Source organism: Arvicola amphibius, chromosome 17, assembly GCF_903992535.2.
Source record: "Arvicola amphibius chromosome 17, mArvAmp1.2, whole genome shotgun sequence".
In the NCBI taxonomy this organism is placed as follows: domain Eukaryota; kingdom Metazoa; phylum Chordata; class Mammalia; order Rodentia; family Cricetidae; genus Arvicola; species Arvicola amphibius.
The window spans coordinates 39,025,012-39,046,910 of NC_052063.2; the positions used below are offsets into that span (position 1 = coordinate 39,025,012).

The 21,899-nt window shown below is 44.4% G+C and overlaps 1 protein-coding gene across 5 annotated transcripts in view; it reads left to right on the forward strand.

The window, feature by feature from the left end:
• Msrb3 (methionine sulfoxide reductase B3) overlaps nt 1-21,899 on the forward strand; it is a 151,325-nt gene that overhangs the window by 34,828 nt on the left and 94,598 nt on the right. The window lies entirely within an intron of this gene.

The following is a 21,899-nucleotide window of genomic DNA, read 5'->3' on the forward strand; positions in this document are numbered from 1 at the left end:
AACCCTCCTGTGTGGAAATTGAAGAACATGTGAAGGATAGGAAGTTTCCCCATCAGCTAACGTGATACAGGAGGGGAGGTTCCAGCAAGCTCAGGTGGGAGGGGATTGGCTTTGGTTGAGCACACGGCGTTGTACCGCACAGAACGCACGCAAACGGAAACGGAGTCGATCCAAAGAGGGAGGGTGTGAAAATAAAGAGGAGGAGAATTTGTTTTGGCTCAGAGCATGCAAGACACGTCATGCTAGGCCTGGAGTTTTGGACTGGCCTAATAAGCCATGAAATTGGAGTGTCTTGATCCCTGAAATGTCACAATCGGAGTTGAAATGCAGGTTGCGTTTCTAACAGTTCACGGGATGAGTCGAATTGGCACAGAAACCGCTGGGTGAATAAGAAGCAACGTGAGAGGTTTTTCAAGAAATAAAGACTTGAACTAGGGCGTGGCAGTGGGGTGGGAGAAGCATTGCTGGGGTGCTTTGGGCTGAAACCTTCACCTGGGTATTGAGAAAGAAGGGGTAGATCAAAGCTGTTGGGAACATGTGAAGCCTAGGTGACCAAGAGAATGTGAACTCAGAACAGGTTTGTAAATGGAACAAAATGTGCATTAGTTTCATATCCTTTCTGTTTTTTTGGAGCTGTAAGGACTTTTCCGTGCAAGTGTGTAGTGGAATCGTGTGTGGCTGAGGCTTGGAGGGGAGGAAACAGGGCTAGAAATCAAATATGTGTGAATGAGGAGGGCTGACAGGGCAGGTAAGAGGAGAACATTGGCTGGCTTGTATGCAAGAAGGGATATGGGGACAGCCCCCTAAAGAAGACAGAACTTGATAGGGCTTTAAAAGAGGTCTACCCGGTCCTGCCTGGCATCCGTCTGTGAGCTGCTTGGCTGAGGGAACATGGCTTTTCTAATCCCTCATGTGACAGAGAGGAGGCCTAAGTGCCAGAGGCTGCAGAATGCCGTAGCCTGAAAGTGGGTCTGCTACTTCCCACCGTCCTCATAACTCCACTAAGTTACTCGGTTAGTTCTGGACACTCGTTCTGGCTCACATCCCTCCTCGATCCTCCTTTTATCGTGCCCCGAGGAACGTGCAGGTAGTAGAGACAGAATGGAGTATTCTCAGTTCTCTGCTGACTCTGCCTCAGGGGTACTTTCCATCACCAAGGTCAGTATTTATCTCTAACTACTTTCTGACATCCTCTTCATACATGATGAAGCCGACAATCACATCGCTCCCCTGTGTACAAAACAAAACAAAACAGATCTGCAGGGCACCAACACCCTGTCTGTGTTACCTGGAGTTAGCCACCCTGGCCACTGTCACGGAGAAACATGGCTATCTGGTGTGTCTACTCCAGGTATTCAATTGTGGGAGTTGTAGAAGCCTTAGGACAGGGCACTGATGTTTGAAGCAAAGCTCAGGGGATATCTTTTTTGTTGTGGTGGAGGAATATTAGTTTAAGATGTGTTACATTGGTTTAGTCTGAGGACTGTTTGTTTAATGATGCAAAGATGTGTTGCATTCTTTCATATTGCATTTGTTTAACTCTGTAAAGCTGTGTTACTTTGCCTGTCTAAAACTCCTGATTGGTCTAATAAAGAACTGAAGAGCCAGTAGCAAGGCAGGAGAGAAAAAAATAGGTGGGGCTGCCAAGCAGAGAGAATAAATAGGAAGAGAAATCTAGGCTCCAGAGGGAAAAAATGAAGGGGAGAAGGAGAAGGAGAAGAGGATGCCAGGGGCCAGCTACCCAGCCACAGAGCCAGCCATGGAGTGAGAAGGAAAGATATCTTAGAATTAAGAAAGGTAAAAAGCCCACAGGCAAAACATAATTAAAGAGAAACAGGATAATTTAAGTTAAGTTAGAAAAGCTGGCTAGAAACAAGCCAAGCAAAGACCAGGCATTCATGAGTAAGAATAAATCTCTGTGTATTTATTTGGGAGTTGGGTGGCGGGCCTCCAAAAGAGTAAAGAAACCAACAACACATATTTTGTCCAAAATGAAATAAATGAGGTTCAGAGTCTCAGACTTCAGGTGACAAGTCCAGAGAACAGTGATCACATGAGAGCTGGCAGCCCAGCTCTGTTGACATGGGACATATGTGTCCTGGACACACACACACACACACACACACACACACACACACGGTGTTAGATTGAACGCAGGCCCTCCAGAACACAAGATGAGTGCTCTACCACTGAGCTACACTTCCAACCACGGAGGGTGGGATAAATCATGAATTACAGCTGGATGCAATATCTAACATGGAATTATTATTAACGCTATTATAATAATTAGTATAATTTATGACACTCAGGGAATACCTTTCATGTGAGGCTTTGTTTAAGTGGATTGTAGAAACTGTCGACACCCAGAGCTGATTAAAGGTGAACCAGAGAGAGAATGGTGACCTGGAATGTGTGTTCTCAGGGCCCAGCTTCCAGACTAGTAGGATATCCTGATTCTGAGTTGTTAAAGACAGTGCATTGTCTTCACATGTGGGAAGTGACAGGTTTATGTACAGAATGTATTATTAAGAATGATTTCTTCTGCAAATCAAAACAGCTCTGAGATTCAAAAATACTGATGACAACTTATGCAGGAGAGGATGTGGAGTAAAGGGAACACTCCTGCATTTCTGGTGGAGTGCAAGCTGGTATAGCCCCTTTGGGTATCAGTATGGCGATTTCTCAGAAAATTGGGAAACAACCTTCCTCAAGACCCAGTAATACCACTTTTGGGTATATATCCAAAGGATGATCAATCGTGCCATAAGGACATGTGCCCAACTATGTTCATAGCAGCATTGTTTGTCATTGCCAGAACCTGGAAGCAACCTAAATGCCCCTTGACCAAAGAATGGATAAGGAAAATATGGTACATTTATACAATGGAGTACTACACAGCAGAGAAAACGACACCTTGAAATTTGCAGACAAATGGATAGATCTAGAAAACATCATATTGAGTGAGGTAACCAAGACCCAGAAAAACAATTATCATATGTTCTCACTCATAAGTGGCTTTTAGACACAAAGCAAAGAAAAACCAGCCTACAGTTCACAACCCCAGAGAACCTAGAAGACAAAGAGGACCCTAAGAAAGACATACATGGATCTAATCTACATGGGAAGTAGGAAAAAGACAAGATCTCCTGAGTAAATTGGAAGCATGGGGACCATGGGAGAGGGTAGAAGGGGAGGGGAGAGGAAAGTAGGGAGTGGAGAAAAATATATAACTCAATAAAAACAATTAAAAAGAAACAAAAAGAATGATGTCTTCATCTCTAAAGGAAAGGCACCGAGAACATGCCCATATGCTCACAGCTGCAGTTCTGGCTGTTGACGGAGAGAGCGCACAACAGTAGATCACTACTGTAAATTCCGGAACCTCAGCTTTGAATATAAAGCTACACGTATGCTTGCAGAGTAGAGCGCAAACGTGAAAGTTACGACTTACTGGCTTTGCGGGTGTTCCCAGGGATGCAGGATTCAGCGTGCCCTGGGTCATCATCTCACCTTGACGTTTGAAGGAAAGGAAATTCCTCAAGACCCTCTCACAGGGGCGACCACCTGTTTGTTTGTTTGTTTATTTATTTATTTATTTATTTTGTTTTTCGAGACAGGGTTTCCCTGTAGTTTCTAGAGCCTGTCCTGGAACTAGCTCTTGTAGACCAGGCTGGCCTCGAACTCACAGAGATCCGCCTGCCTCTGCCTCCCGAGTGCTGGGATTAACGGCGTGCGCCACCACCGCCCGGCCGCGACCACCTGTTTTTATTTTATTTTTATTTCCGGCCAGGAGACGTACTGGCTGAGACTGGGTTGTGAAATAATCTTGAGGATGAGGAGACAAAGTCAGCATACTTCAAAAATCCATTTTTGAATGGAGTTTTCAGGCTCCATTCCCAGGTCTGTAATGTGATTTTACGATGGGGTTTGCTTGGCACACTGACAACGCTCACTGTCGGCTGTCGCTGCCCATCATATAAGGAGCTCCTGGAGTTTCTTGGATTGCTTATTTTATTTAGTGGCTGAAGTAAAAGTACTTCAGGATGTGTGTTAAATTTAAGCCCTTATTGAGAATAAGCCAATGCCACATGGGAATGTAAGATAAGACCATCTTGTTTTTATGTTTCTCCTCCTCCTCCTCCTCCTCCTCCTCCTCCTCCTCCTCCTCCTCCCCTCCTCCCCCTCCTCCTCCTCCCCCCTCCCCTTCCCCCCTTCCCCTCCCCTTCCTCTTCCTTTTGTGCTTTGTGACTACCGAATCTGGGCTTGGTTGGAGTTAGGGAGATTAGCAGTGTGCTAATAAGAAGAGTGGGGCCGTGGCTTCCTGGGACCTAGTCCAGATTAGACAGGAGGGTAGGTGAGAAGCCATGAGTGTGCTTGGACTTCTAGCTTCACAGTCATTGAAAGAGGAAAGTTCACTGTCATCTCTACTGCTCATTTTTCAAAAACTATATTAGGTTTTTTTTTTTTTATCTTATTTTATGTGTGTGGATATTTTGCCTACACCATGTTTGTGCTGTGCCTGTGGAGGCCAGAAGAGGGCAGTAGATTCCCTGGAACTGGAGTCACAGCTGGTTGTGAGCTGCCATGTGGGTGCTGGGAATTGAACCTGGGTCCTCTGGAAGAACAGCCAGTGCTCTTAACTGCTGAGCCATTTCTCCATGATGTGAATGTGTCAGACTGCCTCAGTGGGCCAGGAAGAGAGTGGGCTGAAGGCAGAAGATGCTCACCTGTAAGAGGAACAATTTGAAACGCTGCAGGCTCTTCTTATCACTCAGTAGTGTTGAGAGGGTCATGCCATGGCTTGAGAGGGACAGTGGATGGCAGCTGGGAGACGGTCCTCCCAGCTTGTTTGCCTTAAGCCGGTTCACCTGTTTCCATATCTGCAGAATGAATGAGCTTGGCTGCTCCTCTGTGATATCTCTTGTATGCATCTCTAGTCTGTGGGTTGTATGGAGTCTTCCAGGAGCTTCCATAACTTTTACTGGGAATAGCATGGGTAATAAATTGCACAGAATTATGTTTCTCTTGTTATGCTTGAAGCTTCACCCTGCTGCTGAACTGCCCGCAACGTTCTCTAAGATCTCATGTTTGAACTTTGTTTCCAGCCGCGCCCAGGAATTTGATCTATAGCTAATGTCACACAACCTTTTAAAAGATTTAGTGTCTATTTAGAAGATAGATTACAGGCATATTAGAAGTATCATATGAATGCTCTGTCTGAAGTAACAACATTAGGCATTAGAATTGATGCCTGTTTTTTCAAAGGAGAAAGTCCCCCCACCTTTTTTTTTTTTTTTTTGCTTTTTGAGACAGGGTTTCTCTGTAGCTTTGGAGCCTGCCCTGGAACTTGCTCTGTAGAGCGGGCTGGCCTCAGACTCACAGGGATCTGCCTGCCTCTGAGTCTCAAGTGCTGGGATTAAAGATGTGTGCCACCACCACCAGGCCAAGAAAGCCTTCTTTTAACAGTGTAGATAACCAGCAGAATTTCCCTCTGGCCGTCCTAAAAGTAGACTGAATGTTAAAAATGTTAAAGGAAAGAAAACAAAAGAAAGAACAGTCAACGCTTTGCTTCCATGACCCGTGAGCACTGTGAAGTGCCTCTCCTCTCCGGTTCATTAGCAAGCTGTGCTCTCTTGTTATTTGGAAATACTTCATACATACGAGAAGAGTATGCAAATGAGGTATCTATATAAGGCAAACAGAATCTTGTTTTAAAAATCTGAGTGCCCCCGTCCAGCTTCACAATGGCGTGTCAAAGCTGTCACGTCTTCCTCTGCCTGGAAGTTTTGTGATTTTTCTTGTTTCTCCCCAGGAAGAGTGTAAACTCACGCTGCTTTTGTTCCTCCACCACTGAGGTAGCTTTGATTACACTGTCAGTTCTGCACACTCTGGTACTTTATATCCAGAACTGTCGTCTGCTGGGTAGAGTGTGTGTCTTTTTCTTCTGAAACATTTTTTTGTGTTTCTATATTGCTATGCACCATACATTTAAAAAAAAAGACCAGCATTTTTTAAATGTTTTACATTCATTTCTGTGGGTGTGTGCTGGTATGTGCTTGTGTTTGTATGTATGCTTCCCCCATGTGCTTATGTGCACACACACACACACACACACACACACACACACACACACGTGCGCGTGTTCATGGCAGCTATGACTGCACACCCAAGACCTGCACAAGATCAAGCCAGCCAAAAATCTCATATTGAGTCAGGAGGTGGTCAGTGAACACCTTTAATCCCAACACTTGGGAGGCAGAGGCAGGCGCCTTTGTGATCTCTGAGTTCAAGGCCAGTCTGGTCTACACAACAAGTCGATCACACTACAACCCTGACAGAGAAACCTTGTCTCAAAAAACAAAAACAAATAAACAAAAAACTCTGGTGTTGGACAGGGAAAGGAGTCGCAATGTCCCACCCCTAGCTGAGGAGTCATTGAAAACTGAGGACCACCGGGAAAGAGTGAGTCCCTTTTCTTCAGGGACACAGTCCCGGAGAGGCTACCGAGCTCCAGGAGATGGTCCTACGCCCATGCACAGACAGAGAGCACCAAGTGAACTTACGGAATTTAAAACAGAGCTCACAAGATTGGGAAGAGAGAGTGGTGGAGGGCGGAGGACAACCTGTTACACACACGAAATTCTCAAACAATAAAAGGAAGAAAAAAACATTTTAATGCTCCCCCAGCCAAAAAAAAAAAAAGTTAAATCACAGAGGATGCTGGGATAAATGGACTGTGTTTTGTGGAAGAAATCTGAGTGTGTTGGAGGGCGGAGGACAAACACACACAAAATTCTCAAACAATAAAAGGAAAAAAAAAACGTGAGCATCTTCAGGGTGAGCAGATTGACTAACTGTGGCTTTCTGTGTTAGAAGCTGTGATCTACAGAGCTAGAGGGAAGCACGTAGGAAGCTGTTTCACACTGTGTTCATCTAGCATAATAACAACAGCGGTCGGTTCTCCCCTAGGGCCTGCCCTCTACCCCAGTCACTGGCTCCTGGCCTGAAAACATGAGCTCCGTCTTGTATAGTGGGCCTTAAATCCAATCAGAAAGCGGTTGGTTGTTACCATAGAATTTGTGCCACTCTTGCACGGGCTGGCGTTTCTTTCTAGGATGCTTGCTCCTGTAGATTGTGGGGCTCACAGCAGAGCAAGGCTGCTGATAACTCTGCCCCTCCCCCACCCCCACCCCTGGTGGTAGATAACAGAGGTAGCATTTTCAGCACCTGTAGGAATAAAACTGCCACGTAAATACCAATGTGATTTTTTTTTTCATGCTCTATGACTCAAATGTCTTTAGCAGTGTTCTGGAGAATACCAGCAGCAGTCCCAGTGACCTGTGATATTTACAGGGCGCGGGCATCCATGGCATTCCACTGACCAACAACTTTGCCTGCTACTGGGTTTTTAATTTGATAGTCTGTGGTATTTGGGAGAGACATCATAGTCCCATTGTAGGCTAACTCCATTTAAACTATATATATATATACATATATATATATATATATATATATATATATTTGAGGAAGCTTCTACAGTAATAGGTTTCTATTTGGCCTTTCAAAGGCCTGTAGAGTTATCCTTCCCCATGCTCCCTCCTTTACCCTGCCCTCTCATCCCTGACCCCACTCAACCCAAGCCTTCTTGTTTCATTATTGTTCTTCAGACTGGTTTACAAATTCTTTATCTCCCTGCCCTTTCTCTTTTTCTGCTTCTACCAAAAAATATGTATTGACTCTTCTAACGTTAGGGATACAGTGTGAACCAGAGACAGACAGGCCATATCCTAGGTGACAAACAAGGGGCCCCCTCTCCTTGCAACACATCCTAGGGTTTTTCTTCTTGGTTTGAAACTGCCATGTCCTGATGTAAAAAAGTCAAGACCAGGGGCTGGAGAGATGGCTCAGAGGTTAAGAGCACTGGCTGATCTTCCAGAGGTCCTGAGTTCAATTCCCAGCAACCATGGTGGCTCACAACCATCTGTAATATGATCTGGTGCCCTCTTCTGGCCTGCATGCATACAAGGAGGCTTAACATTGTGTATACAATAGATAAATAAATCTAAAAAAAAAGTCAAGACCATGTTGTGCTAGGAGCAAGAGAGAGCACTTAGCATTGAGAATCATGAGTAGGACAAGACCCTATAGGATTTTACACTTTTGATCATATTGACCTGTTTATTTACTTACTGTACACACACACACACACACACACACACACACACACACACACACACACGTCAGCAGCAGGTGTGTGGGGGTTGGAGGACAACTTTTGTACTTGGCTCCCATTCCACTGTATCTCCTGACAGTTCCCACCAATTACTGGATTTTTAGAGCATTCAGAGCATTCAGCTGTGCTGAGCATGGAAGTGGCTAAGTGATGCTAGACAGGTGGTCAGGAGCCCAAGCTTCACTTTTAAATAGACATCCTGGCTGCTGTCTGTGGCAGAGGTTGGAGGGACCAAGAACAGCAGTAGGTACAGCATTTAGGACCATGTCAGTGGTTCAGAGAGAAGGGTCCTGAGAGGACCAGGAGAGAAGGGGCCGCAGGTGAAGCCTTGTTGGTATGACTTCCTTGAAATGAACTGCTCTACGGAAGCCGCCAATGGTGTTCTTTTTTAAACCCAGTGGGTTCCATTTGCTCCTTCTCTTCCTGACTTCAGCTTGTTTGATACACTAGCCACACCCATTCCTGAAGCAGTCTTTTGTCTTGCTTTCTGGCCTGATTGATGAAACCCATGTTTCAGTTCTTCCACTTGCATAATGGGGGTGATCGTGTACCCACTGTTCATAGGTTGTCACGAAATGAAAGGGATAGGCATGAGTTAGGGTGGTGGTTTGAATGTCAATACTCCAACTTGTATTTGAATGATTGGTTCCCGGTTGGTAGGACTGTTTGGGAAGGACTAGGCGGTGTGACCTTATGGGAGGAGGTGTGACACTGAGAACAGGCTTTGAGGTTTCAAAAGCCCACTCCATTCCCAGTGTCTCAACTCCATGCCTTCCTGCTTGCTGCCATGACCTCCACTGTGATTGTCATGGACCCTAACCTGCTAGAACCGTGATCCCCAAGTTAAGTGCTTTTCTTTATAAATTGCTTTGGTCATGGTGTTTGGTCTCAGACATAGAAAAGCAGCTACAAGAATTACTTAGCAGGACTCCTTTTGCAGTGACCACGCAGAAAGCTCTACCAGTAGGGTCACCGCCATTGTAGCTCCTGGGACAACATCTCGTGACCTCTCCCTTCTGAGATTAGCGCCCCTCCTTTAGAATGGCTCACCTGGAGTTGATCTACAGTTCAGCTCTCGGTCTTTTCTCACTTCAGGCATCTCCTCAAATAATCTTGTTTACTTCTTGGCTTCAGTTCCAGTCTGTATTTAGATGATGTTCCTGGTCATCTTCCCATCAGCTGAGTGTTCACTTCCTTCTCTGTCATCCCTGGGCGGATAACCTTGCCCTGGGCAGCCTGACCATGGCAAAACCAGAGCTTCCTTTTCTACCTGAACTTTGGCCTCCTCCTTATTCCCCAGATTAGAAAATGCTGTTATCATTTTTTTACTGTTGCATGAGCTAGGACTGTGGTCTCCTGATTTAAAATATCTACCTCTCACCGACAGCCGACCTCTGCCTCGACGGCTGCCCTAGAGATCATGGCTGCCTTGGGTCCTGTGTGACTCCTGCCCGTTTCCATTTTTGTCACATTGATATTTAAATATGCCTATCTGGTAATAATAATCTCAGTAATTTATGTCGCCTCAGCCACTCCCCCTTTGCGTTCAGGGAGTATCAGTTACTCTTCTCTCCATTAGTCATGTGCTTCTTCAGAACTTTTTCTTTTCCTGTGGGTTTTGGGGATGCAGCCCAGGGCCTTGCAAGTGCTACAAGAGCACGCTCCTCCTCAGCCACATCCCTGGCCACCAGATACTATTTATTTCTTTGAAATTTTATGTGTGTGAGTGTTATGCCCACAGGTATTTATGTATATTGTGTGCATGCCTGATGTGCAGAGGGATCAGAAGAGGGTGTCAGATCCTCCGGAGAGGTGGCCACGAGGCTCCTTGTGGATGCTGGAACTTGAACTCAGGTCCTCTGCAAGAGCACACCACCAAAGCATACTCCTGACCCCTTTCTTCTTTGAAAGCTGGGCGACAATCTTATCCTTTACTGTTAATTTAAATGTCAAGTGAAGCAAGCGTTTCTCGTGTCTCCAGACTGTATTCCTTCCCTCTTTACTGCTCTCAGTAACCTTGGCTTTCATGACACCAACAGGTGAGCTGCCGGGGACCATGGGGTCTGTCAAATAGAGCGAGGGGGAATGCAACACGGGCTTGTCCAGGTTGAGGAATGTGAGCAGCTCTCTGCATGTGGTGTGTGCTTGTCTTTCACATTGACAAAAGAGGAGACCACTGAGCGTTGGCTTCACAGACACAGAGAGAGGAGGGCGTGTGTGGGGGTCTGAAGCAGCTCTAGAAAAGAGGGGTTGTCTTGCTACCGAAAATTCTTGGTTTTGATCAGAGCACTACCCTGAATTTTCATGGCAGCACCCCTAGTATCTCCCAGTCTTGAGAGTCAGCGTGTAGGTGCTTCCTGAGTCCTCTGTGAGGTGACTGCAGTGTCAGTACCTAGAATTAGCCGCTGGATCTGGGCAGAGCACGTGTCCCTTGGTACTTCCCATATGGGGTGACCAAGCTGTGCTGTAACCTTTCTTCTGCTTCCTTAGAACCGGGTAGGAATGTACTGGGCTCTCATGAACTTGCAGGCAGTGATCCCATGTGACATGAGTTGGGATTTGGCCTTTCCCCCCATTCTTCCTCTTTGCAATCTACCCACCAGAAGCCTTTAGAAGAGCCTTGGGTGCAGGTTTTGCTGTTTCTATAGTCTCTTCTCCACCTTGCAGGCAGTGACGACTCTGACTCCAGGCTCTGAGTGAAGAGCTCTTTGGAAATGCATTGCTTCTCCTTTATCTGTGCCTGTGTGTACCAGAGAAAGTCTCCCTTTCTCTCCTCCTCCTCCTCTTCTTCAAAACGCTTCTCTGTCATTTCTTCATTTTGTAACGCTACACTAGTCTCTGTTTTAATAAGCTCATTAAAATCACTATTTTTGTTTTGTAATGTTTTTCTCTCAGTGTTTATTTATTGTAACATGTCTTCTGTTAGGTTTGCCTTCATCTTTTATAGAGGTTATTTTAGTTTCTATGACTGTAAAAAAAATACCAGCAAACCTCATCCAATCTAACCTTTACATTAAAAGTGAAATATCATTTAACTCTTATATGGGAGGAATTTAGGAATAGTTTTCCTGTTATGTTTTTTATTAATTAAAATAGAGCGTATAGTTGAAAGTGATTTTTTTGCATTATTGTTGTTTTTATATTATGGTCTTCTTTTAAGGACTGTTTTCATCTAATCATGTAACAGTCGTTGTATTTACTGATTACCACATGTCTTGGTCAGTGCTCTATTGCTCTGAAGAGACACCATGGCCACAGCAGCTTTTATAAAGGAAAGCATTTAGCTGGGGCTTGCTAACAGAATTAGCTAGTCCATTATCTTCATGGTGGGAAGCATGGCGGTGTGCAGGCACACACAGTGCTGGAGAGGAGAGAGAGACGCTGGGCCTGGCTTGAGCATTCAGAGAGTGACATACTTACTCTAGCACATTCTAAAGGCCACACATTCTAAAGGCGCCATACCCTTGTCACCAAGCTTTCAAACTGATGAGTTAATGGGGGCTATTCTTATTCAAACAACCATATTACCATATACTTTAATTTTGTCAACCTTAAATTAATGATATTTTGACTTGTGTATCATAACTATCATTAGGTAACATTTATAGCCTAGAGTATCATCCTTGAGCTGATACTTATTTAACAAGGAAAGATATACTTATTTCCTAAGCCTAATGGAATTTTATAAAAACAATTATCATATATCCCTTGCAAAAACATTTGATTAAAAAGAAAATTATCAAAGGGCATAATAAGGAGGTTGGGATATTGTTACTGGTTAAGCTGATTGTAAGTCAAAATGTATTATGGATATATAAAAAGTCACCACCATTCTGTGCTGAAGAGGGGCCTAGGACAATGGAATTTACTGGCATTTTGATGAGAAATTACTATCAGTCACAAGGTTATTGTGCTGAGAATTCAAGACTTCAAATGCTGTGGATAATTCTCAGGGTCATGTGCAAAGTTCTCTTTAGGTCCTTGAAAACTTTATCTTTGAGTGACAATAAGTAACATTGCAGCTCTAATTTATAGCTTCTGTTGGAGCTGATAAGAGCTGCTCAGCTCTTTGATTTTGCATGCATGAAGTTGGATCACTCAGAACTGTCTGAAACAATTGACTGCAAAATTTGAAGTTTCACTTTTTTGTTGAAGATGAGATTTTATTTTGAAAATCACTAAAGCATAATTCTTGAAGTGGAAAAATCATCCTCATGAAGTTAAGTATTAATGACCCTGTCTTTCCATATCCTAAACTAAGTTAACTAAATTCTGTAACTCATAACTCACTTGTCTTTCTCCTCTCCTTCCTCCTTTCCCTTCCCTTCCTCCTCTTTGTTTCCCTTCTGGAAAGTACAGTTCACTGCACTGTGTTATATACTGTTATAAACGTTGCATTTAACTCAAACTTTAATGAAAAACAATTATTATCCATATTTTGCAGGTAAGGAAGCTAACGAGCTATAGAGATCTCCAGGAAAGGAAAGATTTTAGGAGGAACTGAACAGGGAGAGACAGATGCAGCAGGGTGACTTAGAGCCTAGTTTCCTGTCAGGTTCTAGGTCTCTCTCCATGGCCTCATGGTGTTGCCTTCTTCATCAAGGAACTCCTGTTTGGGGCTCACCAGTGCTCATGAACTGTTACCATGTCCCAGGAGGGAAGAAGGAATTGAAAGCCAGTGGCTCAGTCTTTAAAGCTTGTCTGAAAGATCACATTTCCTTTTCTACAGTCTAGTCTCATGTTCCGACCTGGCTAGGGAGGCCAAGACACATGGCTGCGTGTCTGGCTAACGTTCAAGGGTCTTCTGCTGTGCCCTGCAGCAGGAAGGGTGTTTCCAGTGAGTGGTGTCCCCTCTGTGCTCCGTGGGATGAAGGTCCTCATGCTCGCCGCTTTCTTCTCATTTTCCTTCTGGCTCCCTTTGCTACTCTATCCTTTTTGTTTTGATGTGTGAAGCTGCTGGTGTTTGCAGTGTGTTCAGAAACAGCCAAATATCTGTCCACAGGTTATTTTTAAAAGCTTGTTTTGTTATGACATTGTATATGTGTGTGTGTGTGTGTGTGTGTGTGTATGTGATTGCTTACTTTTAGGTTAAGAAAAGTAAGCCATTGCTGTGATTGCTTTTCCTTAGGTCTGAAGTAACTATCTCTGGGACACTAGAAGATACACACACACACACACACACACACACACACACACGGCAAATAGATTGTTTTTTCTTATTTTTATTGATTGATTAGAATGAGAGCATTGTATTCATATGGACTTGTGTGCAGACTCCGATTTACTGAATCAGCACAGTGCAGCTGAAGCTGCAATAGATGTGGTTAGTGCCCAGGGAGCAGCAGTCTCTTTAGGATAGAGGATTTCATTCGTTTGTTTGTTCGTTCGTTTTTCACCACTGAGTGACCACGTTGCTCTTTGAAGGGTTGGATCAGTTTTAACTCAGTGTGGTCAGCCTGAACAACATCCATCTGGTCTTCAGTGTGTTTCCAACCGAAGCAAGAGTCCCTCTGTGATATTTAGTGCCAGAGGAGTGACCAATGGGAAAGCCGCTGTGGGCTTGCTGTGTTGCTCCCCTGTCCTTGGCACTGACTTCTCATCTTTTTGGACTATGTCTCCTGAAATAAGTACAGGATATCAGGAGCACCAGAATTCATACTTTTGAGGGTTACAAGCATATATTTAGCTTTTTAAATTATGTGTATGTGGGCTGGTGCGCACCAGTGCAGGTGCTCATGGAGGCCCGGGTATCTGCCACGGAGGGGCTGGTGCCACGGAGGAAGTTGGGATCTGACTGTTGGAAACGAAACTCTAGAAGAGCAATACACTCTCTTTCTTAACTGCTGGGCTGTCGCTCCAGACCCAAGGAATTTTTAATAGAGCAGAAGATATTAAAATAAACTTTCTTCTGGCTCCATCACTCGCTGCCATGGAACTTCAGACAAGTTATTACCTGAACTTTAGCTCTTTCTAGAACAGCCAGTCACAAACACCAGCGGCTGGAGATGCTGAAGGCTTCGTTCTTGTTTGTACTGCAATGCTCATTATGGACCAGGTGGACGGGCTGCTGCTTGCTCCTTATTCCAGATCGTGGCTAGCAGAGTCGCCCTCATCTAATTAGAGAGCCCTGTTGGGTTTTGTTTCGGAAGAAAAACAAGCTCTGCAGGGTTTCACACCAACAGTTTAGAGTCCCGGAAGTGGCACTGTTTTCATTTTTGCTGGAGCTGTCACAGGGTCTCCCTCCGCCACAAGGGGGCGGGAGCAGGAACTGCATGCTTAGCCTGGTAAACGGAGAGCCAGAAAGAGCAAGTGAACTCACTTCAGAGAATCACACTCGCGTTCTTGAATCCGGTTATCCTGGATCATCACGTGGAATGTGTACACGCAGATACTGAAAGGATGCCAAGTAAAACAGGCGATAGGACTGCGGAAGCCCCTGTAAACAAAAGCACGCGGTGCAAACACAGGTTGATGTCACTGCTATCTGGAAGCCCGTAGAAAACAGCATTGGTGCTTTGAGCCAGGTTAGCCCCAGAGCCTCCTAGCTCCCTATCAAGAACTGGTGGGTGAAGTCACAAGCTTCTGGAAGGTGGAGACTGGGTAAGGAAGGGGGAGGTTCCATAAGGAAGAGAGTAAGCATGTCAGAAACCCAGAGGAAGCCCAAGGCTTAAACTGGGGGCGTGATTACTTTGGGAACCAGAAAGAAAGAACATCAGAGATTGAGACACAATTTCTGCAAAGGGAGGAAGAAAACAATAACCAGAAAACTAAGGGAGATCAGCCCTACATGATGAGGCCAGGAAACTCTGCTCCTCAGTTGTGTGGGGTCTGTAGTATGACCTTAGCGGCGGCTGATGTCATAAACTCTGTGTTTACAGAGGAGACTTGCAAAACTCAGAGTAAAACCCCTCCCTGAAATGTAGCCAGTGTGAACTCCAGGGCTAGAAGTGGAAAACCCAAAGCTTTCCTACATAAGAAAACCCTGAAAAGAAGCCATTGAAACAGCAGGACTAAACCAGGTGCCGTGCTGTAGAACTGTCTGTCACCTCAGCTTTGCAGGAGGGTGAGGATCACAAGTTCAAGGCCCGCCTGGGCTGAAGACTATGTTAAAGGCCAGCAAGGTCTTATTTTTTTTTTTAAAAAAAGATTTATTTGTTACTTATACAGTGTTCTGCTTGCATGTATACTTGCTGACCAGAAGAGGGCACCAGATCTCATTACAAATGGTTGTGAGCCACCATGTGGTTGCTGGGAATTGAACTCAGAACCTCTGGAAGAGCAGTCAGTGCTCTTAACCTCTGAGCCAACTCTCCAGCCCAGCAAGGTCTTATTTGAAATAAAAAGTAACAAAAACGCTTGGGGATAAAGTGTTTGCCTAGAATATTTGTCCTGAGTTAAGGACCCAGCCCCCCTCCCTGCACAACCCTGGAAGTGCCCCCCCTCCATAGTAAAATGATTTGTGTGGGTTTTTTCTGTCTTCTCAATGCTTTTTCTGTATTAAGAAAAATAGCTATGGTATCTGAGTTCAGATCTCTAAAACCCATGTAAAAAGGAAGAAAAAAATCCAGCAGAAATACATAAATAAAATAGAAGCTACTTACTGAAAGCAGTGGCCATTGTAGGATGCTGCACAGCTATGTACGGCGAAAGAAAGAGTTTGAGAGTAGGGGTTCTCAACCTTTCTCGTGCTGGGTCTCTTTAATACAGCTCCTCATGCTGTGGCGACCTCCCCAACCTTAAATCGATCTTTGTTGCTACTTTATAACTGTCATTTTGCAACTGTTACGAATTGTAATGTAAATATCTGTGCTTTCCAATGGTCTTTGGCAACCCCTGAGGGGTTGTGACCCACAGATTGAGGACCACTGGTTTAAAGCATCAGTTTGAAAATATGACTAAATTGGTGTGTTCTATTGTGTTCCTGACAAGTCAGGAGCCCTAAACAAAAGGCATTTCATAGAATGGAGTCAGGAGAAGTTGAGTGCATGCCTGTAATTCTCTGCTAGTTACTCCAGTGGGACCCACTGTAGCCCTGGTGTTATCAATATTAGTGCACCTTTTATATCCGCATCTTGCTGTGTTAATTCAGTAGTGGAAATGTAGACGCTGCACACACAGCCCTCTTCTGGTTTCTAATTGGCTGACCTGTAGTAAGTCATATCAGCTTTACTGATTTCAAGATAAAAGGTGTGGTTGTCTTCTGTCCTTCCTTGCTGTGACGTGACGGAAGCCATCACGCTCAGATAGTCCTTTCGAGACCGTCGGACGGTTGCGGAGCAGACGGCACAGGCTGCACATCCGTCAGTACCTGTACTAGATCTTACTTCATTCTTTTCTCTTATGCTAGAAACAGTCAAAAAATCAATAAACGAAAGAAACATTATCGAAGACTATAATTCCATCTAGTTGTTGAAAAAAATCTTGGTTATCAAACTTGGTATGGCAAGTTCTTCTGCATATGTGTTGCTTTTATTGATTAATAAATAAAACTGCTTTCGGCCAATGGTTTGGCAGAGTAAAGCCAGGTGGTAAATCTGAACAGAGATGGAGAGAGAGAGTGGGCAGAGTCAGGGAGATGCCTTGTAGCCGCCTCAAAGGGAGACAGATGCCTGGGAACTTTACTGGTAAACCATGAGCCTCGTGGTAAAATATAAAATAATGGAAATGGGTTGATTTAATATATAAGAGCTAGCTAGCAATATTCTTAAGCTATTGGCCAATCAGTGTTTTAAATAATAAAGTTTCTGTGTAATTATTTCAGGTCTGGGCAGTCGGGAACAAACGCACAGCCTCCGACTATACAAACTTCAGTTCCTAAGGACAGTTTTTTTACAAGACTTCTTACAACTGACATTTTACAGCCAGGAGGTGGTGCCTTCTGGTCTATGAGGTGTTCTCCAAGCTTTTCTAATGAGACACAGAAAGGGGTGGGTCTAGATGGGAGTGGAGGAGGGGAGGAACTGGGAGGAGTAGAGGGAAGGGGAATTATAATCAAATTATATTATGTGAGAAAAAATCTGTTTCAATACATGGGAAAAATTAACTCTCGAAAAGATGCAAGCTAGAGCAGTAGATTTTAATTCAACAGTATGAGAAGGCCCATTGACGTCGTTTCAGGCAGTCATTTGTTGATCTCCGTGTGATAATGAAGACTAGCCAGAGTTATCTGGAGAGGTTATTTAAGCATCATTCCCTTTTTGCTATTTGTCTGTGTGTGTGCATTTGCTTTCATATATACACCAACCAGAACAGTATATCCCTGTGTACTGACTGCAGAAGCACAAATGAGAACAAAACTGTCTTTTGTGACAGCAGATATCAAACAGAATTTCAAGAACATAAAACTCTTCCTATTATATCTCTATTTTTGCTTGGATAATATATCTTTTACTAAAATACCATTTTTATAAATTTATTCAAGCTTTTTAATTAAAAAGTAAAATAGTAACTTTGCAAGTTATTTATTGTCACCAATTCTTTCTTAAGTTTGTTCACTCATAATTTCTCCTGTGGTAAGTATTGATAGATATCGCTACATAAACAAGCGTAGTTGGACTCCTTTGATTCTTTGGTGTGGAAAGGATCTTGAGATAAAAAAGCTTAAGAATGTGAGAACATCACTGTAGAAAAATGAAAGTTGAGTTTTCTTTACACATCTTCCTAATTGTCCCAAATCCTGGTATTTTCCAGCCATTCCATCTTCTAAAACTGGGAGTCGTTCTCTTCAGAGTTTGGCCATATATTTATATTCCCACTTAGGGTAAATTCGAGAGCACAGACTGTAGCTTTGTATCTGTGCAGCTCACTCGCCAGTGATCCATTGTCCTGTCCCCCTCCCCTCCCCGCAGTAAGACTGCTGTGGGCAGAACCCAGTAACTTAAAATTCCATGTCCCCTCCTGCTGTTCCCTGCCTCCCTCCTTCCTTCCTATTGGAAACAAAGATTTATTTTGGCTCATGGTTTCAAAGACTTCAATCCATCCTAGTGGGGAGGCCTGGGGGACAGCTCAGTTCGTGTCATGGTGGTCCAGGAAGCAGAGGAAGAGAAAGTCTAACACTAAAATATAAAATAGTCCATGTCTTGTAGTTGAGTTTTTTTTTTCTTTTAGCTCTTTGGTGGGACCCACCACCCAGCTCCCAAATAAATCACATGGAGCCTTACTCTTATGAATGCCTGGCCTTAGCCTTGACTTCTTGCCAGCTTTTCTTAACTTAAATGACCTCATCTCTCTTTTGCCTTTGGGCTTTTACCTTTCTCTATTTCTGTATACCTTTCTTTACTTCTTCCTCCATGGCTTGCTGTGTAGCTGGGTGTCTGGCCCCTGGAGTCCTCCTCTCCTTTTCTCACTCCTTGATCTCTTCTTCCCAGATTTCTCCTCCTATTTATTTTCTCTGCCTGCCAGCCCCACTCATCCTTTCTCCTGCATTGTTATTGGTCGCTTAGCTCTTTATTAGACCCAATCAAGTGTTTTAGACGGGCACAGTAACACAGCTTCACAGAGTTAAACAGAAGGGACATGGAAGAATGTAACGCATCTTTACATCATTAAACAAATATCCCATAGCATAAAACAGATATAATACATCTTAAAATATTATTCCACAACAAAGTCTTAAAATCATTTACCTTGAAAGAGGCTTGGAAGAGTGAGGATTCTTAAAAGCCAGCCTTCTGTGCAACCCCAGAATCGTCTCGTTAGCAGAGGGGGCTCATCTCTCCCGTCCAGCCGCTGCCTTCTGTGCAACCCTAGAATTGTCTCGTTAGCAGAGGGGTGCTCATCTCTCCCGTCCAGCCTTCTGTGCAACCCCAGAATCGGCTCATTAGCAGAGGGGAGCTCATCTCTCCCGTCCAGGAGTTGCCTATTCCCTCTGCAAGTAAAGTGTGTGTCAGGCCTGTGCTGATGAGAACAATGGCTTTAATCTTATAGCAGACATTTTAATTAGTGGCCCCAAGGTGCTGACAGGGTGAAGTTTCTTCTGCATGAAATGGGAAGACTCGTGAGGTGACGCTGTTCCCCTTGGCTGAGCCGTTTCTGTCAAAGGTGCTCTTTGTGCCAGGACTGCTTTCTTCGCTCTTGCTGCCCTTGCTTTTCTTTATTGAGGTCCTGGTGAGATTTGAATGTTACATTTTTAAAAAATTGTACTTGGCAATATCCAAATTTGTCAGTTCTCTTGGCTCGTTCAGTTTTCGGGAGGACATTTGACTATCTCATGAAAACCACTGATGTATACATTTCTTTGCATTTGTTGGAGAGGGATCTGACCTTTAGGGTTGATGGCTTTTAAGTCCACCGGCACAGTCAGCTCTATCTGGAACTAATTATCAACTTGCCAAGTCCTCTGGATCCCTGGATCCCATCTCTCTTTGGTATAGTGCATTGTCCAAATTGTTAGGGCAAAAAGGAAAAGGGGGAGTGGGGAGGATCCACACCCAAACACTAGCAAACTGACTGTAGTCATGATTTGGGTGTGAGAATTCTGAGGTAGCAGAGACATGGGAAAGCATTACTTCCTGACCAAGGTAGGCATTTGAATTATATTTGAATTATATTTGAATTATATTTGAATTATATTTGAATTATAAGTGACGATGCTTTTCACGAGTCTCCCTCTTATAGGAGCTGCTAGCAACTGTACACATGTAACAGATTTTAGATCTTCTAAGCACTGTCACACGGGAAGTGAGGGCCCTGAGCAGCCGGTTTCACAGGTCCGTCATTTCCATTGAGTCTGCTCAGTAAGTGAACGAGCTCTTGTTATGTGTTGGGAAGTGGGAAGGTACTTCTCCCTGCCCTTAAGAGCTGCATGATCTAGAAGAGGAGAGGACGACGAGAATTGTCGTGAGAGAGGTGAACGCATGGCAGGCGCCCCAGTAGCGCTGGGAAAGCTGAGCTGTGACCAGTGGCTGCTAGGGGTGGCAGCAGAGCGTAGTGACTTGCAGCCAGGACCTGGAGGTGGTGGGAAACACTGGACTTGTTGGGGGACACGATAAGCAGTTGATCCGGCAGGATTATAGGATGGGGTGAGGAGGGGAAAAGAAGCTGTGGAGTTAGATAGATGGGAAGACCTGGGAGGTGATGAGTACTGGTGAAAAACCTTATTTTCAAGACTTTCTCCTAACTCATGCAATACTAAATATGGCAATGATTTGACAGGTTTAAATAATATTATCAGCTTACTTTTTATGAACATGTATCATATGCCAGGTCTTGTTGGAGGTACTTTTAGCTAATTTACTTAGTGGTTATTTTAGAGTCGAGGAATCCAAGATGCTGAGAAGTCACTTGTCCCAGGTTATACAGTGGTCGCAGTCCTGCCAGGATGCTAGCCAGACAGTCTAGCCGCATTGCTCGGGTGATCCACAGTGACGTGCGGCTCTCTGAAAACGGAGTATAGATGGTGTATCTGTTGACAGGAAATTGTTTCTTTCACGGCAAGTGTGAAACACACACACTCTCTATTCAGCACAAAAATATTGTTCCCGTGCTCCAGAGAAAGCCTGTTTCTGACTTCCTGCACGAGAGGCGCATTTCCTGGGTTGTGGGTTTGAGTCACAGGTGGCGTTCGGCAGAACCGCCTCCCGACCTATGGCTCAGAAACATATTCGCAGACACTGCACTGTTCACAAGCATTCTGTTAGTATGTCTGCTTTTTCTAACATTCTTGTGAACATTCATAAAATTAGGGTTATACCAGCTTCCAACCTATGAAGTCATTACTGGAGAGATCTCCAAGTGGATCGCACCACGGCAGGTTGTAGTTCATTCTGCAGCACGAAAAGGTCAGGTGGCTCCAGCAGGAGTTCTGCCAGGAGCGTCACTGCCAGGAGTATAGCCCTTCCGGGGTCAACTGGAAAACCTGCAAAGCCAAACAAAACAGTTTAAACCCCCAGACTGGGCAAAGCCAAGTCGCCACTAGATGGCGCTCTCACACTTGGGTAGGAGAAAGGCAGCGGGGACGACTGTTAAATTGCAATCCCATTGATCCCCCTCCCCATGTTTGCAGTCCTTGGCTTTTAATTGTAGAAGGCATCTTTGTTCTTTGCCTGACCTGCAGAGTGACGTCACTGCCTTTCTTCCTGTGTGCTGGCTTTGACACAAGCCAGATGGCCACAGTGATCCGTAGGCGCCCAGGCTGCCTGGTACAGCGGTCGATGAAATAGAATAGGAAGACATTTTATGGTCAGCTGTGGGAGCACAGCTAGGCCGCAGCTTTGCTAAGTAATTACATTTACCGCACATACTTTGTTCCTCATGGGGCAGGGTCTCATGGAAAAAAACCTCCATTTTTATTTATGGCGTTGTGAGGTATAGACCTTTGATCTTTTATTGGCCGGTAGTCTGTGCCAAAGGCATGCTCTCCTTTGCCGGCCCTGCAGTCGCTCGTGAAAACGACATGTTTATTTATGTCTAACGGTTCTCTCAGGCTGCGCACTGTGATTCTTACCCTCCCTCTCCCTCCAAGTTGCCTCCAGTTAGGAACACAAAAATGTTTTAGTTTTGTAGAGAGTTTCGTTTGTGGAAGTCAGAGTTCAGGCATGTTAATACAAGCAGATTTCCGTCAGATATAGTCCAGAGCAATTTGGTCAAATATATTACTGTTTATTATGTGTTTGCTCTTCAAGGGGGTCACAGGAGTCCAGGAAAAGACTTTTATTTTGGGGTGAGG